The sequence below is a fragment of the Crotalus tigris genome, unplaced genomic scaffold, assembly GCF_016545835.1.
Source record: "Crotalus tigris isolate CLP2741 ecotype Arizona unplaced genomic scaffold, ASM1654583v1 scf7180000017743.441908, whole genome shotgun sequence".
In the NCBI taxonomy this organism is placed as follows: domain Eukaryota; kingdom Metazoa; phylum Chordata; class Lepidosauria; order Squamata; family Viperidae; genus Crotalus; species Crotalus tigris.
The window spans coordinates 416,227-433,064 of NW_024096610.1; positions in this window are offsets into that span (position 1 = coordinate 416,227).

Sequence of the window (16,838 nt, forward strand, 5' to 3'; positions counted from 1 at the left end):
GAGCTTAAGGCCTGATTTCATGAATCTTAACAGGACAGCCCTAAGCCTTTCAGCTAGAATGTGTGTGGAGTCTCCTGCAATCAAGACATCGTCAAAGTAGGGGCAGACCCCTGGTATACCTCGTAGTGTGTTTTCCATTACGCCTTGGAAAATCCCAGGAGCGACATTTACTCCAAACTGTAGCCTTTTTACTTTAAAGGCTCCCCTGTGGGTCACAATAGGGTCTGAGCTATGGCAGCATCATCATCAACAGGCAGCTGTTGATATGCTTGAGCTAGGTCAAGCTTTGCACAAACACGCCCCCCCTTGAGAGAGGCCAGGATGTGACTGACCACAGGAACAGGATAGGCATGTTGCTGCAATGCCTTATTGAGTGTGAATTTGTAATCAGCACAAATGCGAATGTCCCCATTTGCCTTTAGAGGCGTGACAATGGGGGTCTCCCATGGGCTGGAATCAACAGGTTCTAGGATTCTGTTGGATTAGTTTGTCTAATCAGTGTCAATCTTACTTTAAAGCAAAGGGACTCTTCTTGCTTAATCCTTAATGGGTAGTGACATGGGGGTCTAGCTTTAAGGACCACAGGTGGTCCTTGAATGTGCCCAGCTGGGGGCTGAAAACAATCTGCAAATTTCCTTGCAGACTTCCTGTAGGTCGAGTGTTTGTAAGCTGTGAGTCCTGTTGCCGTGTATCCCCAGGGCCTCAAACCAATTCGAGTCCTATGAGACTCGTTATTTCACCCCCCTACTACTAACAAGTCTAGCGGACCTCAAAATCTTGTTATTGCACGTTTTAAGGTGGCCCCCCTTTAACACCACACCTTGAGTCTGGAAATCAGTTGAATTACAATTCAGCAAGGCCTGCGAACTTGGCCTTAGTCCACTACTGGAACAAATCTTCCTAAATGTATGCAATGAAATGATCTGGAAAGGGCAGGACCCTGTGTCTAGTTCTAGATATATGGAACCCCTTGTAGCTTCACGTTGAGTGACAGCTTTTTCTTCATGGGCTTGTGTGTGCCTGTCCTACAAATGTTTCTACGCGAAGCGCAAAAACCTACACTATTCTGGCTGGGGACTCTGGTACCCTTCAGGCGTTCTTCTTGAGGTTGTGCCTTTCGTCGGCCCAGACACACAGCTGCAATGTGCCCTTGTTTTCCGCATGCCCGGCAGGTAGCGGAGCGGAACTTGCAGTCGGTTCTCCTGTGGCGACCTCCACAGCCGATGCACTTGAGGGAGAGCTGAGAGCTCCTTCTGATTTTCTCCCTTCGCGGGATGTTATGCCTTTTCTACGGTCGAATTCTTCGTCGGATACTCCTCGGAGTAGTTCCCGCCGGGACGTCTTCCTGGTGCACGGACGCACCCTCTGCACTGTTTCTGATCGGCCGCATATTTTTGACGGCGCCGCCTGCTGCTTCTTCTGCGGTGACTTCCCTTAAGGTGTCTTGGAAGGATAATTCTTCCTTTGCGAAAAGTCTCTTTTGTAGCTCTCGATGCCTTAACCCGCACACGAATCGGTCCCTCAGTCGTTCCTCGAGGTCCTTGAACTCGAAGGGCTTGGCGGCCTTCCGTCACGCGGCGATGTATTCCTTGGCTGACTCACCGGACCGTTGATCCCTCTGCCTCGAAAGGTGGCGCAATGAGAGACGGACACTTGGGGTGGAAGTGGTCTTCAGCAGCTTCCTTCAGGTTGCGTTTAGCTACAGACTCTACTGGAACAGGTGCTGCAAGGTTTTCTGCGGATTTCGAAGGCGTCTTGGCAGCAAGCGCAAAGCAGCGGTTGGCAAGCTTTCAAGCTATCTTCCCTCACTTGGTTTGCCTTGAAGTAGTTCTCCATTCTGGATACGTAGGACTCCAACCGCTCTGGATGTGAGACGTCGAATTCCGAAAGCCTTCCGATTTTCGCCATCTTCGGATCTTCAGGAGACGGGTCTATCAGCCAGCCTACCCCCGAATGCGCACCGGATTGGCGGGCAGCTGCCGAGTCGACGCCGTTACTCTTCCGCCGCTCAGGACTCCTTGGGTAAGCTTACACTTTTTCCTTTCCAGGTAGTGCAAGGCATCCCACCTTCGTCGCCAGTGTTGCGTCCTTGGCGGGAAAACAGACACGAGAAGAAGCTGGAGTTCTCAGGTTCTTTTATTCAGCGTTCAGCTTACAGGAAGATGGCTTCAGCTCAGCCCAAACGCCTCACAGCCTCTTATATAGGCAACTCCCGGGTAAATGGGGTACTTTTCCCGCGCCAGCACCCGCGCATGCGCACGGCGCTGGCGACAGCCTGTCTGGTCCCGGGCAGCTTTGCACCTGCCCGGGACTGCCTGCAAACGCCCGAGCCGTTTGCAAGGCTCGGGACATAACATGTAGAATACTGTCGTTTTAAATGTGGCAAAGGGTCAGTTAAATACATTTTAGATTTTCACTATGCTGAGTTTAACAAAATCTTGCTCAAATAGTTCATCATACAAATTAATAATAGCAACACAAATCCATCAATGATTTTGTGATTGAAGAATAAGCTGCCCCCCTCCCCCAATAGCAAGGCTGGCTCTTGATGTTAAAGCAATTTTTTTATCTAAAGTGGAGACCCTATTAAATTACTTATACCTAGAATTCAAAAATATAAAAATGATGCATAATCAAATTAATAATAGGGTAAAGATACTTATAAACTACAGATATTAAGTGCCCTGTAAATATAGGGTTTTTTTCTTCAAATTCTTTAGACCCTTCCCTTTGTAGCCACAATGAAAGATTTTTTTTTCCTTTCTATATTTTCACCTGAATAAATTAGGGCTCTTGTTTGTATCTACATGCTGGTTTTTACTGTCTTGTACTAGATTTATGAGAACAAACTTGGAAATGTGCTCGCATTCTCTAATTGCTCGGGCTCCATTAATATTTAAGGATGTGACAGTGATTTCACACATTAGTATTCAGAGGTAGATATAAATCAAATGTATTACTTAACATATAGTTCTTTTATTAAGATGACACATTGCTTAACATATAGTTCAAACATTTAGAGAAATCAGGACTTTATGTGCCTACTCTGCATTGCTCAGGTGTTGTGATCTGGAAAATCAGAATAAACCTAAACTATTCTATTAGAATTTTCCCAATTGTTTTTCCAAATTCCCATAGCATCCCAATAATTGTTTATTTACTATTTCACTTTCCTAACATATTTTTTTTCTTAGATAACTTGCATCAGAAAAAAATGAAAATATAGTACAAGTCGTCCTCAACTTAACAGTTCATTTAGTGACTGTTTGAAATTATAACATTGAAAAAAGTGATTTATGATTGTTTTTCACACTTATGACTATTGCAGCATCCTCATGATCACATGATCAAAATTTAGACACTTGGCAACTGACTCATATTTATGATGTTTGCAGTGTTCTGGGATCATGAGATCACCTTTTGTAACCTTCTGACAAGCAGAAGGGGGGAAGCCAGTGGGGAAACCAGATTCACTTAATGACCATGTTATTAACTCAACAACTGCAGTGAGTCACGTAACAACTGTGGCAAGCAAGATTATAAAATAGGACAAAATTCAACAAATGTCTTACTTAGCAACAGAAAAATTGGGCTCAATTGTGGTCATAAGTTGAGGACTATCTAGTTATCATTCAGTTTATAAACTAAAAAGACCACTTTTTAAAAGTTGACTGAAGAGAAAAGTTACATGAAACAACAAAGTGAGGTTTCAAGAATTAAAGTATATATTTTTTAAACAATTGGTACTAAATTGATCTCTGTTACTGTTCTCATTCTAGCTTGAATCATGCCAATTTTTAGGGATTCATAATAGTATTCTTCTAGATGAGGGCAGATTCTTAAAAATCCCATCCTTTCATTTGTACAACCATTACAGATTTTCCTTTTTAAATTCAGTTCTAATCATCTCAATGATAAAAATAAAATGCTTATATTTGAAATTTTTACAAATAAATGGCCTTAGAATCACCAAAACAATGCTGGGATGAGGAATACCTAAGTAATAGGTTTCCATGAAATAATTTTTCCAATTATATGCATCCACATGAAAATCATACACATTCTTAAAAAGCACAGTGACCCAGTTCCATGAACACATCTAAAAATACACTTGTTTATTCAGACTAATCAATCTAAAATAACCCCTTCCCATAGCTGTGGAATCACTAAATGATTATGCCAATTGTTTCTCCACCCAGAAGTATGTAATATGTGGTAGCAAAAAGTTTACCTTATTTCAACAATGCACATTCTCCTTTGACAAAACATGTGGAAGAATTGGAATTGGAAACAAAGATGAAAAGCAGAAATTACTTGCCAGTTTTTCTTTCTTTCTTCTCCATTACTTTCTGTTTTTATCTTATTCATACTGTTTCCTAGATACAGAAAAATATAAAAGTTTAAACGTGTCTTTTTAAAAATTTTGACAGTATGCCAGAAATTTTTATTGTTGCCATGAAAAGCCTTTCGAAATTGGTACACACTTTAAGAATGCATTTTTAAAAATACTTTTACAACTTTTAAATTACAGTATGTTAATTATGACAATGTAAGTATAAGTGGTAGTGAAACTGCATTAAGTAAGTTTATAGGTTACATATCTTCAAAATTTGTTTTTTAAAAGATACAAGCTCTCTCATTTAGAATAAAATATGTTGCAGGATCTAATCTGATTCAGTCACCGGGACCAAAGATTTAGTCTTCCAAACTTTCAGGCCCCTGCTGGAGCCCATCCTCAGGGAGCTTCTCTCTCTCCTGAATATGTTCTCTTTCCTGGACAGAAGGAAGTTCCCTGTTGATGGATTCCAGTATGAGCCCAGAAGTTTGAAACAATAATCCTTTGGTCTCAATGATCAACTCAGATTGGATCCTGCAATATTATCCTGGGACACATATTGCCTTATTGCCTTCATTTGCAATAAAATATGTGTTCTTACAGTACAACTAGGACAGTCCAAGCAGAGCTGAAAGAGATCCCAGGTTCCAGTATTTTTTTAGTTCAGCAGGGTATTATAGTGCCTTAGGACATTTGAACAGGAACAAGAGAGGAGGAGGAGCAGGCAAAGAAAGATCATCAGGATGATAATGCGTAATGGAAAAGAAAGCAAAGGGCAAAGGGTGGATACTAGACAGGTAATTCAATATCATTGAAATCCTTTTTCTGCTAAATAGAGGAAACTAATAATGTCTTTTCTGTTTCGTGTTAATAGAAACAGCCAGTTTTCGTGACACACTTTGTCAAATAGCTTGCAAATCTCTCACTCATCCACACTGTTTATTTTTTAATGATCAAATAGAATTTCAGATTAGTATCATTGCCAAATGATATAGAAGTTGTTTCACATTATCTGAAATAAAAAATGTGTGAAATTTTAAAATTCACTTGGACTGTTTTAATTATAAATCAAATATTTATTCTAACTTCGGGGAATTCTATTCATTCATTCATTTGACTTGTATGGCTTTCCAGTGTATAAAACGAATGCATTTTAAAATGACCAATACTGACCAAAACCAAACAGAATTGATTGGCATCTAAGAATATCTATTAATATACTGTACTATACCAACTCTTAAGAGATAGACTCACGCAACACTTTGATCCAATACCTATAAGAACAGCCAGATCTTCAGTGCTTTGCAAAAAGCCAATAGGGTCAGGCCCATTCAGGGGAGGTGCTGCAACAAAGAATGCACATTTCCTGGGTGATATCACAGCAATGCTTGATAGAACCTGCCAACTCTGCCTGATCGGATGGGACAAGCAAACCTAATGGGAGATGGGTGGAACCACAAACAACTCGACTATTAACCATACACAAACACTTTCTTTATTTTAAATGACATCACACTGGTCTATACTTAACTGAATGCTGTGCTTCCTCTAATAAGATTACAAATGATTTAAAAGATATCTTAGCCAAACTCAACCTTGTGCTAAAGGTGAGAACCAGCTGGCTATATTGCATGCTGGGGCTTGGAGAGATTAAATTTTCAAGTTGGCAGGTATCAAGAATTTCTGTTCTTAGGGTCAAAGGTAATCAACTCACTATTCAGCCTATTGCCTCCCCCATATTAGCTTTGAGCAAAGCTATGTCAGTGTAGTCTAACATCTCACTTGGTGTCTATATCTAATACTCAGGCGTGGCACATAGTCATTTCCTTTCCTCATTTGTCTTTAGTAAAATTAGTAACACAGAACAGAGGAATCCTTCTCACCTGATACATATTCACCTGATACATATTCATCAAGTATCCAGGGAAATTTTCATTTTTAAATCTTTCTAAGATTCTATTTAGGGAAACTTTAATTAAAAGAGACCTGCTTCTTTAGCACAATGTTTAGGGTGTAGTCCTATCCAGCTGGTAACGGAAATATAGTGTTCAGCAAAACTCTACTTTAATGGAACTTGAAATGGTAGAACACAATAGCTGAATTGTTCTTGCAAAAAGGTGCCAGTGCAACATCCAGAAAGAAAAGTGCCATATAACTCATTTAGTCCATAATCAAGCTTGCTTTAAACTGAAAACAATGTGATAGAACTGGCTTAAATGAAGAGATAAAAATGGGGGGAAATCCATCTAAAAGTATCTAAAACTTTTGTAGCTGTGGCTGAAAAACGTAATCCAAGATATGGTCTAAATCTACACCCAGATTTGTGGCATGGAATTATATCACTCTGGCATTGCATTACATATATCTAGAGCTTAACTGGATATATGGATAAGCTAAATGTACCAGAATGGCACTATACTGTTAGCTGATGATAAACACAAAGGAACATGAATACATTGTTAATATTTCTATAAATACAATAGAATCCTCTTGATAATGATTTTTCTTGTGTGTTTTTCCCTCCATGCTGTCTACAAGTTTTCTCCCAAAGGTAATAGGATCCATTAATTATCCTACTTGATAAATATGCATCAATATGATAAATCTTCAGTCAGTTAAACCTACAATACAATGGAAACTAATTGAATAAGAAAAATCCAGATGGTGAGAGTCAGGAAGAGATTAAGGAAGTAAGATAAACCATATAGGCAAAAATAGTTGGGTCTGAGAAAGGAAGAGGAAAGTCATAAAATAGATAAATATTTTTTTTAAAGGAAATGGCTAGCCAGGAAGGTTGAATGGAAAATAGGAAAATAAGCTGAATAAGATAAGAAGAGAGGCACATTGAATTGAAAAGCAGGAAAAAGAACTTATTGTTTAAAATGGAGATATAAATATATACTAAGTTTAAAATAACCATTTACATGTCTATGTGAATATGATTTAGTATGTTATCAGGAAATGTGTATAGGCGGAAGGAAAGAGTGTAACCTCATACTACCTCAGCCAATGGGGAAAGAGGAGGGCTGTAGCGGCCAGTGATAGGGATGAATAAAAGAAGGAGATATTTTGGGTTAAAACTTTGGAGAGAACCAAGCTTTGATAGCTTCTCTCCCCGCTTATTGCAATAAACGAAACAAAAGGCCTTCACTGTGTCTTGGCTGGTTATTGGTCAGCGAGCTTGCCTCTGGTCACGAAGGAAAGTAGCCAGGAACACATAACATACTCTATCCTAATTTCTTGAATAGGGAACCTTTCTGCTTAGTAACTCATACCCTGGTCATCTCCTGTTTGGACTAATGCAATGTGTTCTACATGGGACTACCCTTGAAAAACATCCAAAAGCTTCAGCTGGTTAAGAATATGGTCATGTGAGCAATTTTGGTTGCTGTAAAGAAGGGTGCATGTAACACTTTTGCTCCGTGAACTGTACTGAGTACTAGTTGCTTCCAGGTCCAATTCAAGATGTTGGTTGTGACTTATAAACCCTACATGGCATGGACCCAGTGTACCTATGGAACCATCTTCATGCCATTATATTGACCTGTCCCACCTGATCAAGCAGGGAAGGTGTGTTGCAGACCCCATCATTTATTTATATTTAAGATCAATATTTAAAATATTAATATTTATATAAGTGTTTAAGAGCCTTGATGGCACAGTTATTAAAATGCAGTATTGCAGGCTAATTCTGTTGACTGCCAGTTCAGTCCTCACTGGCTCAAGGTTGACTCAGCCTTCCACCCTTCCAAGGTCAGTAAAATGAGGGTCCAGATTGTTGGGGGCAATATGCTGACTCTATAAACTGCTTAGAAAGGGCTATAAACCATTATGACGCAGTATATAAGTATAAATGCTGTTGATATTGCTATTTAAAATTCTCTGACTAGTGGAGTGCAGGAAGAAAACCTTATCTGCCATTGCCCTGTCCTGTGGAATATTCTGTCCCTGGAGATGAGAGAGGCCCTCACTCTCCTGGCCTTCATGAAAGGAATCGGAACATGGCTCTGTAGTCTTGTGTGGGGAGCACAGAGGATCATACAATTGTGGGGCTGGCTAGAGCCCTGAAAGCCTTCCTTTCACCTTTTTATTTTATCAGTGTTTAATCAGCCTTGTTTTTTTCTATTTTTTTAACTTTTATATATTGTTTTTACGTTTTAACATTTTATTATACACCGCCCAGGTTCTCTTCCTGAAGGAGATGGGCAGTTAAAAAATGTGGAAAATAAATAAAATAATTGTGAGGACATCTTATCCAAAGATTAGATGGACTATATTCTCTGCTTCTATATGTTGGGCTCAGTTCTGTTACTTCCAAACTTCCCCGTCCTGTATGTAGGTTGATTGCCTTGAGAAAGCCCCCCCCCCACTCTCTCTCTCTCACTCTCACTCTCTCTCTCTCTCTCTCTTTTGCTTGCTAACAATGCTCATCCATCCAATTGTGTTTGAGGGTCAAACTTCAGAGATGATTACCTTTCAAGCACAAGCTGGAAATCTATATATCACAGGGGGCACATTCTATTGAGGAAGACATCAATAAATAAATCAGTGATAGTTGGAGTGACAATGAAAATCCCAGTTTATGGCAAGTTGTGAACTAGTGTGTGCTGGACCCTGACTGATTTAGAATATATCTGGCACCTTTGTATTGACTTCTTTATAACATTAGCTTGAATTAAATACTAAATATTATTTATACCTCTTACATATTGTAAAGAATGATTTTGAAAGCAGTAAATTAATAGCAAATGAGTGAACTGTAAACAATAAAAAGTTAATTTCTCTTAACATTGATGTTTCTAAGTATGAATAATTTTTGTTGCTAGATCTTCAAGAGATTGGACAATCATTTTCTGAAATGATATAAGGCAGAGATGGTGAACCTTTTCGAGACCGAGTGCCCAAAAACTGGCCCTGCCCCTGCTCCACCTCCTGCCCCGCCCCCATTCCACCCCACCTCACCTGCCCGCAGGTCCACTCACCGCCTCCAGGGCTTGCCGCAGATCGCCCAGGCAGCCCAGCAGCGCCATGGCGGCCACGCCCTCTCCTCACACCCTGCAGCATCAACTGTGCGAGATGGGGCGTGAGGGCAGAGTCTTGTCTACACTGCCTGGCTGCCATGTCCTTGGCTCCGCTGCTCCATGTGGGCCACGCTTGGGGGTAACTCTCCTCCAGGGGGGCTATTGGTGAGGGGGTTGCGAGGGGAGACAAGACTGGGGCAGCGACACGTGTGCCCACAGAGAGGGCTCCGAGTGTCGCCTCTGGCACCCATGCCATAGGTTCGCCACCACTGATATAAGGTCTCTTATTTGAACAGGGAGTTGAACTAGAAGTCCTCTAAGGTCCTTCCAATGCTATTATTCTGTTTTTTCACATACCTTAAATTCTCATCCACAATAGACTGTGTGTTTTCATTCCTTTCTTTTTATGTGTTGTGTTCTAAAAATTGATAATGAAGAGATAAAGAGCCGTGAATCTTTACCTGTAAGAATACTTCAGAGTCTTGCAATGTAAGAGTCATTGATAACTGTGACATCCAATGATAGTTTTGGGTTGAAGAAGAGCTGTCCCTTAATTATTGAAACAACAGTGTCTGCTTCCATATTTGTACAATATATGATTGTTGTAGCTGGCAGTCTATGATTGATTTGAGTGAGAACATAGATTGAAGGGGATAGTACGCCTTTTTTCTATCCTTTTTATATACTGTATTTTTCACTGATTGGTGAGCTAGCATAAGCTACTGTGGAAATAATATACGTTACTTCATCATCATCATCATTGGTTCCTTTTGTGTGAAGCAACTCTGCTTGCAGTGAGCACTGAGTGGATCGAGTAGCTCATCAGCCACCATTGCCAATCCCATACCTGGATAGAGGAGGATTAGGTATAGATCTAGTAACCTTACTCTGTACAAATCTGACCACTATGGAAACAACAAGTAGAAATATATTGCTTAACATTAAATAAATAAAGGATGTTCAGCCCAGAAGTGTTATCCAGCCAGTTCAATCAATCATAACCAGTTGTTAAGAAGGGGTAGATCTCCTCTTTTCTTATTCTGGATGTGATAGTGTTATTCCATAATTATTCCTGGAGGATTTCCACAGTTTCTTGAACCATACAAGTTTCTGTGAGATGACTCCTACCTACAACAAGCAGCCCTTGATTTACAACCACGATCGAGATTGGAATTTTGGTCATAAGTTGTTGCAGTCATTAAGCAAGACACTTACCAAACTGCTTCACGCAACAATCACAATCCCAGCTCTCTCACTTGCAGTAGTCAAATGATCTCATGGGTTGTTAAATAGCATGTGGGGATGCTTTGAGGTTGGAGTATGACTAGCAGAATAAAACGGCAGGACTTCTTTACTTTTAGCTGTATAGCATTCTTAAGAATAATAGGGTAAATTCTTACAGAAATAAAAACTGTTCCTCTCAACAACCAAGCTCGTATGTGGAGGTGGGAATATGTTCTTTTGTGGGGAGATACAAAAAGAATATGCAGTCTCTTCAAAACATACATAATGGTTTGGCAAGATATATAGGCAAGATCATTTCAAATATTTTGTTGCCCGTATTACTCCTCTGTAGACTTTAGGTATTGTTTGTTGAAACTTTTTCTGTCCATATGCTGCAGTTACGTAGACAGATACAGAAGACAATTCACAAGGAATAAAAGCCAGTATCAAAATAAGGGCCATTACACACTTTCCCCAATCCTGAGAAAACTATTATTGGGAATTCTGGGAACAGCAATCCTAACACACGTTGAGATATTACGCTGGAAAAATTGCCTTTGTTATTTTATGAAAGTAGTGATATGTCTGACAGGCTGTAGACACAAGTCCAATTGGCTTGCCTCATTCTTTAATAGTATCTTCCAATTTTCATGACTTGTATTAATACAGGCTTTAAATGAGCTATGAAAAGAATATATAAGCTGTAATGTAGAATAAATGTAGAACCAATTAAAAATGTAGGCCCAGTTCCGCTCTGTGACTCCTTTCCTTAGTAGCCCTTACAGATTTGAATTAAAATGTATATATATAAAAAACAATCTGTTTAATTTATTGCTTTAGCTGTTCTAGAAAGGCAAAAATTACTCTGCAGTTGCCACTTGAAGACAGTTTTTAATTTGTGACACAACCAAATTCTTATTAGAAGTAAATGGAAGAGAAAGGTTTAAACTGTGGGCTGCAGTCTAGAGAACTGTGATTTCAACAGAAATACAAAAAATGGGTTGTTTCTGCTCTTAAACATGTCAGGCCAGTTTGTCTAAATGTAAAGTTTAAATTTACCACACAAAATGTTAAAGGAATTTTAAAATTGAATATCCTCATCAAATAATTGTTGATTAAAACTGTTTGGATGAAATGCTCTTTGTAGCCTTCATTACCACATCACCCTAAAATGCCAAATACATGAAGCGAGTTAAGACTTGACTTGGTAAATAATTTCTATGTTTCAAAGAGGAAGTAGTTGCAAAAGAAGCAAAGAGTTGAAATACACCATATCTTTCTGTATCAGGAGAGAATAACTGTATTTCCTGAAACCAGAAGAGTCAAAGTCTAATTTGCAATAAGCTCCTCACTTACTACAAGAAAAGTATACTGACTCACAGGTTATTGTAAAGCAGTTTGTTTGTGTGTCATGTCTTTAGCTTTTCTATTACTAACAAGAAAACTAAGCTAAAAAATGAGCAATGGGCCTTATTTTTTTCAGATAAAGTGGAGTAACGTATAAATGGGTTGCTGTACAAATCAAAATTATAAATGAACTTGTTATACTGTGATCAATCAATCCACCATGTGGTTTGTAATGATTAGTAGCTTCCCAACTATTTTTAGGTCTTAATGGAAAATATTCATGAATCTTGAAAATATGGATGCATATATGCATAAATGTTGTGGGTGCTATTGTATTTCAGCCAGAGATATCTAGATTCAAATTACAATTCAGTGATAAGATAATTCTGAGCGTCTCTACTGATATTGTAAGAAAAATATATAAATGTATGCCATCCTGAGCCTCCCCAATGGAAAAAACAGAATTAATTAAAATGAAAATAAATTGAGTTGTTCACTGTGGATTGTATTCAAAAATTTCTCCACGTCGTTCATAAATGATTGGAATGAATAAATTAGAACATTTTTCATTTTGTGATTGTGGAGAAAAGCTCTATATCTGAGTTAACATTCTACATTTTATATGCCCAAAGTCCCAAGTTCCATTTCTGGCTTAGGGCTATGAAAACCATTTGGAAAAAAAAATTAAGAATATGGGGACATAAGCTTAAATTGATCAGAGGGAAGTTCAAAAATTATGTTAGAATATATTGCTTCAGAAATAGAGTAAATGTAGAACCAACTTCCAGCAGAGGTAGCAGGTCATCAGTAACTGAGTTTAAATATGGTTGGGATAAACACATGTCCATCATCCAACAAAAAAATTTAAAATAACAATAAATAAACCCATGCACATACACACACACTTAAAAGGCAGACTCAATGGACCACTAGGTCTTTTTCTGTCATCAGTTTCTAGATTTCTATGAAACTATGGAGATCTACAATGCTGCAGTATAGAATAGTTTTTTCAACCTGACACTTTCTAAATATGTTAAATGTCTGGGATGTTTGGAATTATAACCCTACTGAGTTAGAAGACATCAAATTGGGAAAGGGTTATATAGAAAATGTTGAGCTAAGATATAAGATAGTTTGTAATGCTTCCTGTAGAACAGTGGTTCTCAACCTATGGGTAGGGACCCCATTTGGGGTCGAATGACCATTTCACGGGGGTCGCCAAACAACGCAGTCCACCATTTTTTTCCTCTTTTCCTTAGCTGTGCTACTCCCTTTTATTCTATTGGCTTTTGAAAGCCAATAGAATAGACTCTCTTGAATAGAGTCTAATTCTATTGGCTTTCAAAAGCCAATAGGAATTGTCCAGGCTGTCTCTGCCCTGCTGAGCCCGCCAAAATTCCCATTCTGCAAACGGTGGTGCACCAGTTGAGTAGTCCTCGACTTACGACCGGTTGAGTAGTCCTCGACTTACGACCGGTTGGGGGTCGCGGCATTAAAAAGGTTGAGAACCACTGCACTAGACCAAACGTGCTCCCCATATATGTCTATTAACTACTTCCAGAATGACATGCCCCCACTGGGGCTATAGGTCAGTTGGCAGAGCCAGATGTTCAGGCCCTTTTGAAATGCCAAAAAGGGTAGGTGCAGATCTCACCTTGTGGGACATGATATTCCATAGGGCAGGAGCCACAGCAGAAAAGGCTCTTCTCCTGGACCCTCCAGCCAGAATCCCTTGATGGACAGGGTCTGCAGTATGCCTCTTCTGCCAATATGGGTGAAGCAGGCCAATCCCATTGGGGTGAGACAGTTCCTCAGATAATCTGGACTCAGGCCATGAAGAGCTTTAAAGGTGATAACCAACACCTTGAATTAGACCTGGAAATAAACTGGTAACTAATGCAGATTGTGGAATAGCGGTGTAACATGGACCACCCTAGGGCGCCAAGAACTGTCCCTGCAGCCAGTCAGCTGTAGCTTCTGAACAGTCTTCAAGGGTAGCCCCCATCTCATTGATGTCACACAATGATAATAGGACCATATGGATTAACTTGTCAATTCCTGAGCTCCATCTACAGCAGTGGTTCTCAACCTGTGGGTCAGGACCCCATTTGGGGTCGAATGACCATTTCACGGGGGTCGCCAAACAAGGCTGTCCGCCATTTTTTCCCCCTTTTCTTTGGCCACGCCCCTGGCATCCAGTGATGTATAAGTGGTTGGGGGTCACCACAACATGGGGAACTGTATTATGGGGTCGCGGCATTAGAAAGGTTGAGAACCACTGCTGTAGAAGGTTTTACTTTCAACTATATTGTCTACAATGTCCTTCAGCAAAAGAGAAGTTTGAACTTCTGTGAAGAAAACGTAACGCAATTTATTCCCATTTATACTTCTGTTATTCTCCCAGCTGTGGGATATCTTATGCTCTTTAAGAAATTTATATGGAACTATTTTCAACATTACAATAGGCAAATCCTTGGAATTTCTGATGCCACCAGTATCATAGAACCTGCCTGTTGAAGTAGTTCTATTAAGCAGCATATGAAACAAACTCTGCAGATCATGATGTATGTTTACCAAGAACTGAGTCATCCTTTCTGTGGCTCAAACTGGTGATAGCCTGTAAGATAAGTATGTTCTTTTCTAAATAGCAAGGCAAATAAAAGGACTGATCTGTTTATACTAGATGGCTGATATAGTTTATATAAAATATTAGGCTTATTAAATAGTAGCATTTAAGCTAAAAGAGGAGGGATGATGCCAGGAAAACAACAAGAGCAGGTGTTGCCAAAAAACAATTCCCATCTCCCTTATGGATAAACTAATAACCACAGCAACAGGAATTTTCTCAAGAAGATAAAGACAACAAAAGAAAAAATTACGGGAATTCAATTCACAGCGCAGGTTGAAACAGTGGTACTGAATTATACATTGTTTATAGACCAATAGTAGATTAAAAATATTACTCAGTTAACCAAAAGAATACTCATTGATTTTCAGAATAATGTTATGTATTCTAAAGAATGAGCAATGGGGTTTAGTGAAATGCACAAAATATAGAACTTTTATCTGTATTTGTATATAGTTAGGAATGATTCATATAATAATTCTAAAAAAAGGAAGTATATTTTTTTCTTTTTGATAATGTGTACAAGTATTGTCCAATTAAAAAAGATAAATTATTTTGTTCTGTGTGAATGGAGTTCCATCTCTGACATGATTCAAGCCTGTTTGTTTTAGAAATTTCTATTTAAAATAATGTTTTATATTTAAAATAATACAGACTTTTGATTATGAGTTGTTTATGCACCATCAAGTCAGTGTCAACTCATAGCAACTACATGGATTTTCTCCATTATTTTTATCTTCTCCAGAAATTTTGTCTAAAGAATTCTCATCCAAAATAAGTTATTTTTTTACTCTTCTTTTCAAGTTCACTATTATGTTGAATAAATAACCTCTAATAAAAACTTTACTTGCATCCCAAACTATTTTTAAATTGGTGCCTTTACTAAATTATACTCAAAACATTATTTTAATTTCTTTTTACAATCTTCCACTATTGCTTCGTTCCGTAACAACTTTCTTTTAGTCTTTATTTAAAAGAAATAGATTTTCTTTTATAAATCAAACACATCAGATTATGATCTGAAAAAATCTTTGCTCACCTCTACTTTAGAAACCTTAATAGTCATGTTCTTTAAAATCCAAATCATGTCTATTCTTGAAAAGTATCAATGTATCAATTGAAAAGTATCAAAAGTTTCAACAACTATCAGTCAAAAAGATCAATGTCTTTTTTAAAAATAAGTATACTCTCTTCAATTAGCATTTTTCTGTACTGATATTTCAGTCAACCCTAAACTGTTCACCAAATCAAAGAATAGAATACAGAATAACAGAGTTGGAAGGGATCTTGGAGGTCTTCTAATCCAACGCCCTGCTTAGGCAGGAAACTCTGACATTCTGAACAAATGGCATCCAATCTCTTAAAAACCTCCTATGATGGAGCATTCACAACTTCTGGAGGCAAGTCATTCCACTGGTTACTTGTTCTCACTGTCAGGAATTCTTTTCTTAATTCTAGGTTGGATCTTTCTATAAGTTTTCATCCTTACTTCTTGTCTTGCCCTCAGGTGTTTTGAAGAATAGGTTGACCCCTCTCTTCTCTGTGACAGCCCCTCAAATATTGGAAGACAGATATCATGTCACCCTTAGTCCTACTCTTCGTTAGACTAGACATACCTAATTCCTGCAACCTTTCATATCTTTTAGCCTCCACTGAGCCCCCTAATCATTTTAGTTGCTCTTCCCTACACTCTTTCTAGAATTTCAACATCTTTTGTTGTATTGTGGTGACTAAAACTGGATATAATATTCCAAGTGTGGTCTTACCAAAGCAGTATAAAGTGGTACTAACACTTCATGTGACCTTGATACTACCCTTCTGTTTATGCAGCCTAGGACTTCATTGGCTTTTTTGGCAGCTGCAGCACATTGTTGGCTCCTATTTAAGTGGTTGTTCACTAGGATTCCAAGATCCTTTCACAGTTACTGCTGTCGAACCATGTACAATCTGCTCTATATTTGCATTTGATTTTTCTTGCCTAAGTGTAAAAACTTACATTTCTCACTACTAAATTGCATTTTATGGCTAGGGCTCAGTGCTCAAATCTTCTAAAGTGTTGGCTATTCCCCTCAAACTCACAACGTCACGTGACATCGCGCAATGTATCGGGCCGATTTTGCCATTGCTGGCAATGGGGTGGGCACGGCTTCTGGAGGACGTGTCTGGCCCGTGGGCCAGCCATTTGACACCCCTCCCCTACAGCTTGGTGTAATCTGTAAATTTGATGAGTTCTCCTTCTATCCCCTCATCTTTTGATAATTTATCTTGAATCATTTTAATGTTT